This window comes from Brassica oleracea, chromosome C8 (assembly GCF_000695525.1).
Source record: "Brassica oleracea var. oleracea cultivar TO1000 chromosome C8, BOL, whole genome shotgun sequence".
Classification (NCBI taxonomy): domain Eukaryota; kingdom Viridiplantae; phylum Streptophyta; class Magnoliopsida; order Brassicales; family Brassicaceae; genus Brassica; species Brassica oleracea.
The window spans coordinates 35549717-35564930 of NC_027755.1; the positions used below are offsets into that span (position 1 = coordinate 35549717).

A 15214-nucleotide genomic window follows, 5' to 3' on the forward strand; every position below is an offset into this window, starting at 1 on the left:
ATTTAATTTTTTTAATTTTCGTTTTTAATAATATAATTTATAAATAAAATAAGTGAATAGTGTTTTAGTGGAGTGAATAGTATTTTAGTGTAGTGAATAGTGTCACACCAAATTTGGTGTAAAATTATAGTGTTACAATAAAATGGTGTGATTTTTAATGTTGGGTTGGAGAAGGTTTTGATGTAAAATTCACACTAAAATGGTGTTTTGCAGTTGAGTTGGAGATGACCTTAGGTTTAATCAAATTCACCCTTCCCGTAATCCTTACAAAATCTTCATTTGTAAATATAGTTACAAACCTAATTTTTAAAAAGGTAGAAAAATAAAGATTTTCTCAAACATTTTGTTTTTCATGGTCCATACATGTTTTTGATTTGAAGTCATTCAATTCTCATGACCAGCCCTTATTACATATATTAAAAACGTATAACATGTTTTAGCATGCTAGGGTTAACTGATTAAAATTTATAGCTTTACATGTAATACTAATGACTTTTGTTACTAAATTATAGTACTATATCGAAAATAAAGTATGCTTGTTGACAAAAAAGAGCAAGAAAAACTAACTCACTGTCAAATCCGATTGAAGTATCCCAAATAAGAGATTTAAGAACCGGTTCTTACCTATTTTAGTTAAAAATTAAGAGACGGGTTCTTATATTCCGATAAGAATTTCACCTTAAAAACTCTCCATTAATCATGATCTTCTTGCTAACCCATTGGTGCAGTCGAACCACTAGGAATGTGTACTTGCTTTAATTATTTAATTAATATGTGACCATAAATATTAACAATGCATTTCTTATATACAATGATAGCAGAAATGACACAAACAAAAGGTTTAAACTTTAAGCTATTAGTATAAACCGCATTTCATAAATGTAACTATAAAAATATAGAAGGGGAATGAGAAGTCAGATAAGGACTTATTGGCCACTAATCTCCCACCATATCATACAATATTGTATATTTTGACTTTTTCTTTAATAATATTATAACCTAAGCATATATTTTAATAAACACATAAAAAATTTAAATATATAAGATGAAAGAGAGGTAAGAGTTGATACTTTATCATTCACGAACATATGAAAAATCACATAAGCTAAACTATTCATTTCATAAAAAGCTTTTTAATTTGAATTTAGCTATTTTAAAAATCACCAAATCATAAATAGTCAAATTTATTCGATAAACACCATATATATATTGCCGTAATAAAACTATATATATTATTAAGTAACACAAGATTTTAAAGGAAACATAATTACTTAATTAAACATTTTAAAATACTCATTTCGTAAGAACTGTTTTTTGGTATTATAAAGGTTATATATATATACATATATATCAAACTAAGTTTCTAAACATATCCATCTGAACTGTTTTTTTTTTTGTCAGAATGTTAAAGATACTATTATCTAACTTTACAGAAATACAGATGAAACAAGAAGCAGAAGATTTGTTTAAAAAAAAAAGAATTGATATGTTGATATATATGCATTCCATGCATGTTATGTGTAATCTTTCCAAATATATTTATATAAACACGTATATACCATGACTATATGATGATGTGAATGATGATTTAATTAAGTTTGTGTTAGTGCTAATAGTGATGTATACTAAAATGTCGATGGATTGACAAATTATATTACTGGTGTTTGTGTGGTTTCAAATTTAATTATGCTGATTAGTAGTATACGTACAGTATCTTTTATTACTCTCTTTATGTTGAGTTTGTTAATAATTAAAGGCGACCACTCTGAATTTGTACTTAGCAAAAGAAAAGCACTCTGAATTTATTAACTTGTTGCCTTTCATTTTATTTTATTTTTGTCAGTCTCTTATATCAGAAATAGTTAGACAGTCTAACTTAGACTAATCATATTGCAAATTATTAAAACCAATTATCTACATCATCTTATACAATAAAACAGATTATTCTCTCTCCATAGGCGTCCACGTCATCAGGGGAAAGGGGGCTTCTTCAGACACGTGTCACATGAACAAACACTAAACGAAACCAGTATTTCTTATTGATTTCGTGATGGGGCATGTTATAATTCGTATCCTATATATTTGCATTTAAATGGGCCGGAAGGTTTAGTTGGTTTCCTTTGCAAATTTTTGTCACGTTTGGGCTATTAGATGTGCTTAGTTTTCTTTAAAAAAAAACTAACTGTCTATTTTTTGCCATATTCTTCCTCCTTTAACTCCGTTTGTTATGTAGCCTGAAAAAACTAAAGCTTGACATTAGTTTTTTTCTCATCAGCTGACAAATAAAAGTTTTTTTTCTCATCGACTATCAATGGCAGCGAGTAACGTCTTTTCCATTCAATAACCTCCCGTAATGATTGCAATAACAACCATTAAACAACTCCCTCCACTCTTTCCCATTGATTTTCTCACAAACCCTTTCATGGTAACGTATGAAACCTATGACTAAAAATTTCGAAGGAGGAAGGACATGACAATCATCTCTTCCAACAAAACATTCCATACTTTCTCTTTCAAGTTCATCTATCTCGCATGTCCACTTCACCCCTCCTTCTGATTGAATTGAAAGCCGATCGCTGTGCTAAGAAAGTGGAGGTGCGTCTGCTCCGATTCTGGGAATCCGAAAGGAGGAGAGCTTATGCAGTTATGGGTTGACATGCTATTCGTCAATGAGAAGGTAACGCCTGTTACACTTTTGTCTACTGATTCCCTCTGATTATTTTTATTTATAAATTCCCACCGTCTCAACAACAGCATCAAACTCTCTAACTCCCCTCTTGCTATCCGCTGCGTTTGATCTGTTGAGGGAATCAGTTACTCCAATAACTGATGAACTGTTCAGGTTTTGCAACTATGGCCACAACTACTAGCATTGGCTAACACGAACACTCACCTCCGAGGTTTGTTTCTTGATTTTTACCTAACTAGACTCACTCTAACATATCCAATCTCTGAAAGTTGTCAACTTAATTTACTGAGAGTTGACCGTCATCAGGAGCACTTTTAATGACGACTTTTAAGGCAACCAGCGCACAATGGCAAAACCATAGATGGAAAGGTAATTTTCATGCCTCTGAAATGAGAATAGGCGCAGCGTTTTACCATTAACACTCTGTATTTTGCAGGTGTCTCTGTCGCCCTAAGTGTATTTGACGGCTTAGCATACGAGTTTCATAAGAAATTGGTAGGTTTTGGTTCTGCACAAGGGTTGTCGTAGCTACTATGTTAAATAATTTGACCATGTGTTATTTTGCTCTCCGTAGTGTTCTAAGGTTACACTAATCCCTGGCTCATTTATGGCGGGTTGCAAGGAGCCTTATGCATACCTTCTTTTTTTGTAAAAGGTTCCTTAAGCCTAAGGAGCTTAAACTTTGACTGTAGTGCCTAGAGTTTTCTATTAGTGCAGTTTCTTCTTGACTTTACATTGTGTGTTTGATCCAAAGTTACAAGGTCTGCTTATTTGGAGTTATTAGCATACGTGTTGTTTTATTGGTTTTTGATGATAACATACTTTGATCTGTTTGTTTAAAATATACTTATTTTCTCATTTACCATCTCCTCAAGATTTCTATGCTCACAGTCACATCTAAGTTGTTTTCTTTTGTAGGCAAAATGGCTTATGGAATCATGGACGGTCCCTCGAAGGATTTTCTGAGAGCGTTGTGAGGTAGCATTATGTTCCATCCAGCCAATGAATAATCAGGAAGCTGCACAACAAACAGAGTAATACGAAGAGAAATTTTATACTGATAATACTAATAAATGAAATGCAACTTTGAATTCAGTTACGACACTACACGCATATGATTGATTTTTGGGGAGGTTCTTGGAAAGTATATTTTCAGAACCTTAATGTCACCTTGTCTCCACTTTTTATATTACTTTAATCTTTATTATTTTTGAGAACTGCAATGAAAAATTCTCATTGAAGGTGTTCTAATACACAAACACCTTTTTTATCACATACGAGAATTAACTAAGTCAATAATCACTATAAAGAACACTACCCACACATGAGTTGAAACGTTTAGTTAAATTAAGTATTCTTCTTCAATGATGTAAATCAATCTTCTAGCTCAAATAAAAAATAACTCTTACCAAATATATATGTCAAAATTAATGGAGATAAACACCCCTATCGAAACTTGAAGAATTCCATCAAGACATCTAAAGCAATATCATATTTAAAGTATCACTGTTATCAAGAACCATCACCCGTTATGTAATGCAATTATTATGCCCAATACTGGCCAAAACTACTAAGAAAACTATTTTTACAAGAATATGACAATTAAATCATTAACCATCCATCCACTTGCTTTTCTAACAAAGTATAACGATCTCATGAAAAAATGATCATCATCTGAAAACTTAGAAGTTCATTATGTTAAAGGCATTCAAGAATATTTTAACAAAAAGCAAAATTGGCATCAGCCTCCATCATCTACAATCATCATCAGATGGTTCGTACCTAGATGCAATTTATTTATACCGTACTCCAATGTTTTGCATAAGTGACAAAAATATAGGAAAACCCTACATTGATAAAATTGGTTGGAGGTCGTATGACCATAAACTCGGATCAATGTTGAAGTCACATTAAGAATAACATTTCGTGAAGTGAGATTTAAAATACTCAAATCTCTCTCAAACACTTTACAAGCAACAAAGTCTACAATCATATGTCATCCCAACAACATCAATAGAAGGTGCGAGCACTGCTATTCCTAGAAGAAAATAACTAAATTCATCTAATTCATTTATACTGGCCACAAATATATAAATATTATCACTCCTTCATTATTACTATTATTTGACTATCTCTTTTTCTCAAACACACATATATATATATATATATATATAGATATATATTTCATGCTAATGGATGTAATGATCCACAAGCAAATGACCAAATTGGTTTCTCATAATTTTAGCACAATATGTATTGGTCTCGACTTTCTGTTTCAGCTTTCGTAATAAATAAAATTAAACTACATCTTCTTTTTTGAAAATTACGAAAATGAGAATTTAAGCTATAAAAATTTGAAACCCTTAAAAAAAGAATTTAGTTATTTTTACTTTAGATTTATTCAACTATATCAAAGTGAAATGAAAAAAAAAATATAAACCACTTTTAAATTTTTATTTTAAATTTTGTGTTCTCTTTAAAAAAGCCTTAGTAGTTCTTTCAACCCAAACCAACAAAATTTAATAAAATTTAAAATATGATTTTTGAAAATAAATTAATTTTATTATGTTCAGTTTAAATTAATTTTCAAATATTTTATAAAATTTAAATATATTTAAATATAAAATAATTTTATTGTAAATTCACCGCCCGTAGGGCGGGCCAACCCCTAGTAATCAATATGATGGAGAAGTCCACATATAATGATTCCACAATTCTATAACAGACAGTTATATATATACATACCATACTTAACTATAAATATATAACTTTTCATAGTATTCGTGATTATTTATAGTTCTACATCAATACCCTGTATTTTTTTATAATCGTTTTCAGACTCGAACTTCAAATATGATTTATTTAATTGAGGTAGTTTCATATCCTTATGATTGTTTAATAATATTCTTTCTGTTTTATTAAGAATGTTAGTTTGACATTTTTACATATATTAAAAATATTAAAAATGTATTTATGGTTTTATTAATTATATATATATTTAATCAGCAGTTTTAGATAAATAAGATTAGTGTATTTGATCAAAAAAAAGATTAGTGTAATTGACCATTAATATTAATATGAAAATAAGTATAAATTGTACTCCTTCTGTTTTTCTTTATATGACGTTATAGAGATTATCACACAAATTAAGGCATTAAATAGAATACCTTTTATATTCTTCATTATTAGCTGATTATTTTGTCTCGTAAATCAGGTGGACTAGAGTAAATACAAGGGTAAGTGTACTCCTTTGTCAATTTATTTTGCATTGTTTTTTTGTAAACGTTACGTATATTGACACAAAACAATTGTTCTAAAACGTCTTTTATAAAAAAACGGAGAAAATATTAAATTCTAAAATTACACTTTTCGTAACAATAAAAAAGTGTCAATATATTTTTATGAAATAGAAGGAGTAATTTTTTTAATTAATCTGTGATTAAGTTTTAAACGTTTGTTCCTCGAACAGTAGCAGACGAACAAAGAGTCTGGATCCAATAAAAAGAGAGCAGGGGACAACTTGTCCCTAGTTGACTGTAAAGGCCACACAAAATGAAACAACCAGACACATACTGTCTTAATCTCTTAATTATCGTATTAAGAAAACCACTTAGAATATTGAAATCAAAGAAGTAGGAAAAGTGGGAAAGACAACAACCTTTAATAATTGTATAAATACACCAACCAAACAATTTAACGAAATATTATACGAAGAAGAATGATACATGAGAGTTGAATAATACTCCTTCCCTTTTGAAATAATATATATTCTAGAGTTTTCACGCTTATTAAGAAAACACGTAAATTTTTGATACTAAATATATTATTTACGTGTTTTCTATGTTTAGCTATTTCCTATGATTTTTAAACAATCAAAGTTCAGTCCCTGTTCGGGAACGCGCTAGGCACTAGTCGGGCAGTCGGGTTGGACCTAGCGTCTAAAGAGAAAATCGGGGATTAATCGAAAATTATGCGGGGCGGAATTTTTAGACTGTTTACTATGTTATAAAATATGTTGATCTTTAATTGTGTATAACAATAATACATTTTCATGTTTAAAATTATACAAAACACACAAATAGAATATATAAACTTAATATAGTGTAATTTTCATCAAAATTATGAATATAAATGATATTTATAAAATTTTAGATCAAATAAATAAATAAAAATATTATTAAAAATAAAAAAAAAATAAAAAAATAGATTAGGCGGTCATTTAGGCTGTCTAGGCGGAGAAAATCGGATATCCAATTTTTTTAACCGATTTGGCATAAATCGGGGCGGAAGAGTGACGCGTAGCGCCCAGACGGCCGCCTAGGCGGCTAGGCGGCCGATTTTAGAACAGGGAGTTCAGTAAATACAATTAATGTTTTTAAAATTTACAATTTTCTATTATTACATACATTGGAAAAGTAAAATATGAATTTTTTTTAAAACATATTTTTTTTTAAAACATAGATCATTATGAAACGGAGAGAGTATATTGTTAGGTTCTAAAACATAATTTTTTTGTAACCATTTCAACATATGTCGATTTTGTACGTTTTCGTTTTCGATTTTTAATCAAACTATATACTATGAACGCAAGAAGTATAAAAAATAGAACAAGAAAATATGCAAAAAAAAAACATTACTGCAGGTTTGGTATAATCTTTTCTTTATTTCCAAACAAAAATTAAAAGTTTATTAGAACATTTTTTTTAATTTTAGACCGAGTTTTGTCGGTTTATGGATTTAGTTCAGATCAGATTTTATCTAATACAGTATCTAAAATCATCCCAAAATCTACACAGAAATATCATAATTAACCAAAGTTCGGATATAAGAAGTTAACAACTATCTAAATTCTTATTTTTTCAAAATATCTAAATTATTTAAAATTTGTCAAAAATAGATTAAGGAGTTCAGTTCAGTATATTTAAGTTTTTGGATACTCGTATCAATTAGGATGAGATATTACTGATACTCAAAATACCTAGTTTAAACTGCATTCATAATCATATATTACTTTAGTTACAGATCAATCACATTCCACGGTTTGTAATGTGGTTCAGGTAAGACCTCGAATGTTATCTGCGGGACAAGTCGAACGCCATGCGAGAGAGCAATCATGTTACCATTCAATATTTCTTTTTGCTGTTAATTTTACTAATAAATAAATTACTTTTTTCGAAAAAGAGTAGTGCGGGATGCATTTAGTTAGGAATGTCAAACTGGTTCCGTCCCTTCCTGTCACGTACCGCAGTGGATTCGTTTTGGAACGGGTCACGGCGGGTCAGGTCCGTGCGGACTGCAGTTTTGTACCACAAAACATGTAGGCCTTTGCGAATCGGTCCGCGGGATATAGAATCACAAACAAACATATGATTCTTGAACGCTTCAAGAAATGATTCAGGATGCTTTATCAGTTTCATGACGCATCATTAAGTGAGTTTAGTTGATGATTGAACTAGATAAGGCAATACACTTGTTAGTTGAAGATTTTAGTTGGATCAAAACACTAGTTTATTTACTTTTGTTAGACTCCAAACATTTTAAAAATAAACAATATTTTATTTGCTGAATCCAAATATTATAACTCATAAGTTCATAACAAATGCTTTAGTTTTCTGAATCCAAAATTAAATAAAACCAACGCCAAATCAAAGATGCTAATCCCAAAAATAAATAAAAAGAAAACACCAATCGCACTTCTTGTTCTTCATCTTTATCACCAACAAGCGACAAAAACATTGAGATTTCTCTTCTTCACCATCAACTTCATCTACTGCAAATAAGAATAATAGAAGTCAGTTAAAGATATATTGAAACCTAAAACTCCAAAATGTATTATAATGTGAAAAAATACATATAGGCAAAACTATGAAGAACTCATGGCGGGAACTAGATCTTTTTCTTCGGTGAAATGTGAGTTTTCAAACTTCTTATGATGACTCGAAGAAGCTCCACCGGTGCAGATCGAAGGCGCTTGGGAGACCGTAAGCATCATCGACCCTGAAACCACCATCACCGGAGCTACATAACGTCGAATCGCCTTCTCTCTCTCTCTCTCTCTCTCTCTCTCTCTCAATGTTTTAGGTGAAAGCAGAAATTGAGACTCAGGGTTGCGGGTCTTCAAAATCCTGCATATTAACTTTTAATCCATCCCGCTTTCGACCCGTCCCGCTTTGAACCCGTCCCGCGAGGCCCGCAATTTTTCGGGCTTACCAAATGGAGGCTCAATCCCGCCCCACATTAAGCTTTTACGGGTCAGACCCGCGGTCCAGGTCTTTGATTGCCATCTCTACATTTAGTCATTGACCACACCACAAAACTGAAAGAGGCTAATATGATACGGTTATGGGAATAATATGGTGCGGTTAAGAGGTTATATTATTGTAAATGAATTATTTTTATTGTATACATTTATTTACTATAAATAACATTTTAAATTATTTGTTTATTTTAAAACTAAATCTTGTTAATATTATAAATATATAAACTATATTATAGAAATTCACGTACCTATTTGGTTTTCAGTTTGGTTCCGGTTTGGTTATCGGTTAGATTCTGATTCGGTTCCGGCTTTCTGGTTCTAGAGATATATGATCCACTAGTATAATTGATAGATTCCAAACACAAACCGAACCTCATTTTTTGGCTTGGTCGATTTGGTTCCGGATAAATGTGTCCATACATAGCTACAGTTCTGAAATTTTAAAATACAATATAATTTTTAAAGTTTTCAGATATATAAAATATTTTAAAATTAAATAAATTAGTTCTTTAAATTATACTAGTATCAGTGATATCTTTATTTATAAATTAAATAAAACATTTTCAGTTATCTCAATTTAATTTTGTTTAAAGACAATTAGCTTAATTATATTTTTTAAAATAAATAGTTGGCTAGAAATCTCAGTAATAGCTTATTAAATTTCATATTTGAGATATATAAAATAATTTTAAAAATTATATTAACATCACTGATTTTTTTAGTTTGTAAAATATAAATATATTATATGTATCCCGCAGTTACACTGTTTATTATATATGTTCATATTCATACTTTGTTTTGAACCGTTCATTTTAGACAACCGCAGCTGTTCCGTAGTATGTGTTTCTCTTGTATAAACCATAGTTAAACCGTACCGAAGTACCCAATCCAACCACTTATTTTAGACAACCGCAATTGTTCCGCAGTATGTGTTTCTATTCTATAGGCTCATGTAGAATGGAAATGCATGTTATTTGGGGGTTTAGTTTATGAAAGATTGAGGTTGACATTGGATTAGAGTTTATATTTCCATGTAGAGTTTAGTGATTAGTGGCTATGGTTTAGTCTATGGAAGATTGGAGTTGACATTGGATTATGGTTTATATTTCTGTGTAGGGTTTAGTGATAGTTGATAGGGTTTAGTTTATGTACGATTGAAGTTGACATTGAGGCAAACATTACCACCTTCCATAAAGGCATGACCATATCAACATTTGAAAAATATGTTAAGAGGATCTTTAGATTGCAACTACATTTTCACCATTTCTATTTATATGACTCGTAGAATGGTAATGCATCGTACTGGCATTTTGAAATTTGGGTTTAGTTTATGGAAAATTGAGGTTAACACTAGTTAAGGTTTAGATTTTGATATTTGGGTTTAGGGTTCATATTTAGGTTAAGGTTTAGTGATTAGAGTTTAGGATTTAGCGTTTATTATTTAGAAGGTGATGAGGTATGGTTGGGGTCAATATTAACCTCTTCCATGAAATCATAGACATTTCATATTTTCACCAATATGTACTATGTTATATATTTTGTTTCATTCTATTTAGGTTTAGGGTTTATGTTTCAGTTTAGGGTTTATGTTTGGGTAAGGGTTTAGGGTTTAACATTTAGAAGGTGAAGGAGTATCTTTGGGGTCAGCATTAACTTTTTTCATGCAATTATAGACATTTCATAATTTCATAATTTCTCCAATATGTACTATGTTATTTAGTTTTTTTAATTTTATTTAGGTTTTGGTTTTATATTTGGATTTATGATTTATATTTGGGTTTAAGGTTTAGTGATTCGGATTTAGGGTTTAGCATTTAGAAGGCGAGGAGGTATGTATCAGCATTAACTTCTTCCATGCAATTATATACATTTTATAATTTCTCCAATATGTACTAAGTTATTTAGTTTATTTTATTTTATTTGGGTTTTAGTTTTATATTTGGATTTATGATTTATACTTGGTTTTATGGTTTATTGATTTGAGTTTAGGGTTTAGTATTTAGGTATTAAGATGTGATTGAGATAATGTTTAATATCTAGGGTTTGGGGTTGAAATATGTTTAGTATCACAGATTGTAGATTAGATTATAATCTATACTATTTGGGTTATATGGAGTACAACATTCGGTATATATGTATGTGACTAATAAGAGTGTAACGTAGATGATTCATTTCTAATGAAATATTTTTAGATAGGTTTATAACCGGATGAATTAGACTGTAAATGCTAGTTTCTACATTATGTCAAAATCATTGTCACTCTCACCTAATTTGTCTTCTAAATATGGCTAGTTGGCATCCTTAATGTAAACATGTTTTTTGTTTGAATAAATTTTACATTCATTAAATATATATATATATATATATATATATATATATATATATTTAAAATTATGCTGGAAGAGAGGAATTTTTAAAACCATTTGATCAAAAGTGATCCAAAGAAAACAACACTTGTTGGATATTTACCTATATAACAAACCGTTAGGAATAACATTCAACATGAAAGCACAATTTGTCAATGGGAGGAGGTCTCTGACTTTAAAGTTGGGATAAGTTCTTTACAAATAAGAAGCATCTCTAAGATTCTAACATTCATAATCTTCAAACTCTTTGTCTTATCTCTCACCTCTTGATCAGATGAATTCCCCTGTAAGCAGTTGAAAACTCTTTCCATAGCATTCAATCACAAGCCAATATGATTTTCAAAGAAGGCCAAGCGTCTTCAGCTGCTGGATATGCTCAGACGGTAAAGCGGGTGGAGACCATTCAGATCCCATCATTTCCCCATCTACATCCTCAACCACATACTCCTACAAGTGCCAACATCGAAAGTAATAAAAACATGGAATGATACAAACCATGCTAAAAAAAATCTTACCTTCGTTAGCATTCTTTTAGCGAGAATGTGGTAATGGCGCTGCCAAATGCGTTGTCCAACCATGGTTGCAACCAAGACGCTGTAGAATATACCTATAACCGTAAACAAACCGAGAACTACTAGTGCCGTTATGAAGAGCAATGGCAAGCCGGCTTCCCCTGCACCTCCAAGGCAACCACTACATTCACTAACTGCACTTGCACAACCTTCAGTACATGCGGTGCAATCTGCCCACATACAAATAGTTCCCGGTAGATGGCAGTCTGTGCATATCCTGCATATTAAACGTTTCGATAAATGGGTAGAGTCCGAAAGAAAAGAAAGATGACACATAATATAGACAAGAACCACATAAGATAACCCCCCAGTCCACATATTCAGGCAAGTTATCTCTTACGCGACTCTATTATGTGACTAGTGGAGGAACAGTTCTAAAAAGAAAATATATATAATTTCATTTATTTAACAAGAAAAGACTGAAAAAATAAGACACAGATAGAAGTATGGTTGAAGGTTATATACCCAGGCTGACAGCAACAGAGACACAGTTCACGGCAAGGCTGAGCTAAGTCATTGCGAACTCTGCGGTCGTAGCAAGTTATGAAGCATCCAGATAGACCCAACAGAGCAAAGAATAATAAAGCTCCTGAGCAAAACAAACAAACATCCTCATGTAAATAAATGATACACATGTGTAATTCAAGAATCACTAGTCTTGACAAAATTCTTTAGTAATGAGTATTCATGAGCTGAGTAAACTATATAATTATAATCTTTGACAGTTCATGTCTAACCTTGCAAACCCCTTAACTTGAGCCAACTGTTAAGTGACAAAAAAAAACTTATTGTAACTACTATATGATCTAGGAATAGTTTGGGGATTCATACCACACATGTAATAAAACGTGACTTGGCTGTCAAAACCCCAAATATGACGAAGCCATGATTGCTGGTAACTATCTATGAAATAGACCATGTATGCCAACGCAGCAATCACCTGTGAGAAGATGAAAGTCATTTAGAAAAGATATAATACAAAATGTAAGAAAAGAAAACACAGAGATGTGAAGTGGAAAAGAATTACAAGCTGAACAGCAAGAAAGATGGATAAGATGTCACGAGTAACAAAGAAGCGAAACTTCAAGGTCCTCCATTTCCTATCACCAGCACCGTGAACTCTGAGATAATACGGAGCCTTGCAAGTCGTGCAGTGTGCAAACGCAAAGCCTTCCTACAAAATCAAAATGAGATACTGACTAAACAACACCTCTCTTCGAAGAGTGAACCCAAGTTGAGATAAAGAAAAGAAAGTACCTTTATAGCTCTCCAGTGATCCAAGCAATCACGATGAACATACTTTGAAGTTCCTTTGCATTTACAAGGTGCAATGAAATCCCTACCTGGCACACAAACAAAATTAATCACCATGGAGCAATGAATGAGCTTGAATCAACATGTAACTTACACAACACAACCTCATGGAGCAATGAATGAGCTTGAATCAACATGTAACTTACACAACACACCCTCTCTCTCTCTCTCTCTCTCTCTCTCTCTCTCACTCACTCTATGTCGCAGTTTCTTAAAGCACTAGTCTTTAAATCAGAGTAAAGAATAATCTTAAATCAGAACCATTGACGATCAAGCATTCAGAACCATTAATCTTAAATCTAGGGGCATTACCGTCAGATTCAAGGCACGCCATGTCCCGCTTCGAGATCGATCTCAGAAGGATCCACCATCGGCGACGGCGGAACCAACGGTGACAATTCCAGTTCGTCCGCCATCAGAATTTCAAAATCTGGGTAAAACCCACAGAGAGAGAGAGTTTTGGAGGAGCTTCGATCCGATTTCGTTTGTTTGTTGTTGGTTAGGTGATGTGTTGCCGTTAAACCAGTAATTGTGATGTGACCCTGCACCGCTTCTTCGCCGGCCTTTTTGCCCTTCTAGATCATGCAAATCTCACATTAATTAACTCTGTTAGATTGTGGTAATTAAAGATTCTAGCCACTAGGATTTTTAGTTATCTTTTCAATAATTTTTGGTTAAAAATAAATGTCTGGGCCAGGCTTTGAACTATGGACCATTACTAACTGGTCTTAAACTGTAAAGTATACTTGAGAGTTGATCTTGTATTAGGAATTGTTAACCTTTTTTGGTTTGGTAACCTTTTAAATTAAAGACCAAAAGTATTAAAACTTCAAAAAAATAAAAGAGATGTCTGAGCCCGGGTTCGAACCGGGGACCTCTAGTGTGTGAGACTAGCGTGATAACCGACTACACCACCCAGACGGTTTTGTTCAAGGAAGTAATGTTAGCTATATATCCGCACTTATTTAAAAGGGATAGATTTGGCTTATGGACATGTACATGGTCTCGATAACGGACCACATCAGCGGAACAAGCCAATGTATGCAGTAGGATAGAACATGCCCTTTACGGACACGCTCAGCCTCCTGGTCTTCTTTGATTAGACTTTGAATGCTAGGTTAGGCTAATGACTAATTTGGTAGCTGGGGGACTTGATATTTTTTGAGAATTACCAGACTTTCAATGCTAGGTTATACTGAGAGGGAGGTATGTGCTGAAATTCCTAGTTCTCTTATTCTCTGGAAGTTTCATAGTGTTCTGCTTTGCTTTGTTCTTCTTGCATGCACAAGACAGCTCTGGAACTTCTTTTGTCTTTTTCTCATTCACTAGTGAAATCTGCAGTTACCATGATCATATTAGCTTTTCTGGTTTTGTTAACTACTATATGTCATAACTGCTGAAAGTCTGTATCTAATTCATCTGCAGCTGTCTTGAGACCAAGTTTGTAGGATCAGAGACGTAATGGTATAACGTCCTTGTTTTAAAAATTGTTTCTTCCTTTACTTCCAAAAGTTTTTCTAGACTCTTTCGAAAACTTCCTGATTCTTTCTCTGGGGGAATAAGGTGGAGTTTTCTAGCAAAGGCTTTATTTTGTATTTGTGTTTCGATCCCGGTCCCCATGTTTTCCTGCTTAAGATTCAGTATGTGTTTGGTGGTCCGAAAAAGCTTCATGTCTTTATGCCATGGTTTTGTGTGGTGTTAAAAATGAATTGTTCGTTTTTCACAAACAACTCATCTTTTATCTGGACCTCGTACGCACGGATCACCGGGTCTGACCCGAATCCGATGTGTCTCGCGACCCGATACTAAAATATTTAGCGTTCCGATTGGCTGCTAATCTGAATATTAAACCGCAAAATTAAGCTCAAACGCGCGATAGAGGTTACTAACGCCGTCATAACTATATAGAGAACGGATTCTCAAAAACTCAAAAAAAAAAAAAAAAAAATGATCAAATAAATGTATTACGAAACAGAAAAGCAACATTGTAGACATACCCTGGCTTGCAGTCCTG

At 32.4% G+C, this 15214-nt stretch overlaps 1 non-coding gene and 1 pseudogene across 1 annotated transcript; both read right to left on the reverse strand.

Annotated features, from left to right (window-relative positions):
* Nucleotides 1-11380: 11380 nt before the first annotated feature.
* On the reverse strand, nt 11381-13811 carry LOC106308059 (annotated as a pseudogene).
* Nucleotides 13812-14047: 236 nt separating this feature from the next.
* Nucleotides 14048-14121, reverse strand: TRNAV-CAC. Its single transcript has one exon. It is a non-coding gene; the product is annotated as a tRNA-Val (tRNA).
* Between the last annotated feature and the right edge of the window lie 1093 nt (nt 14122-15214).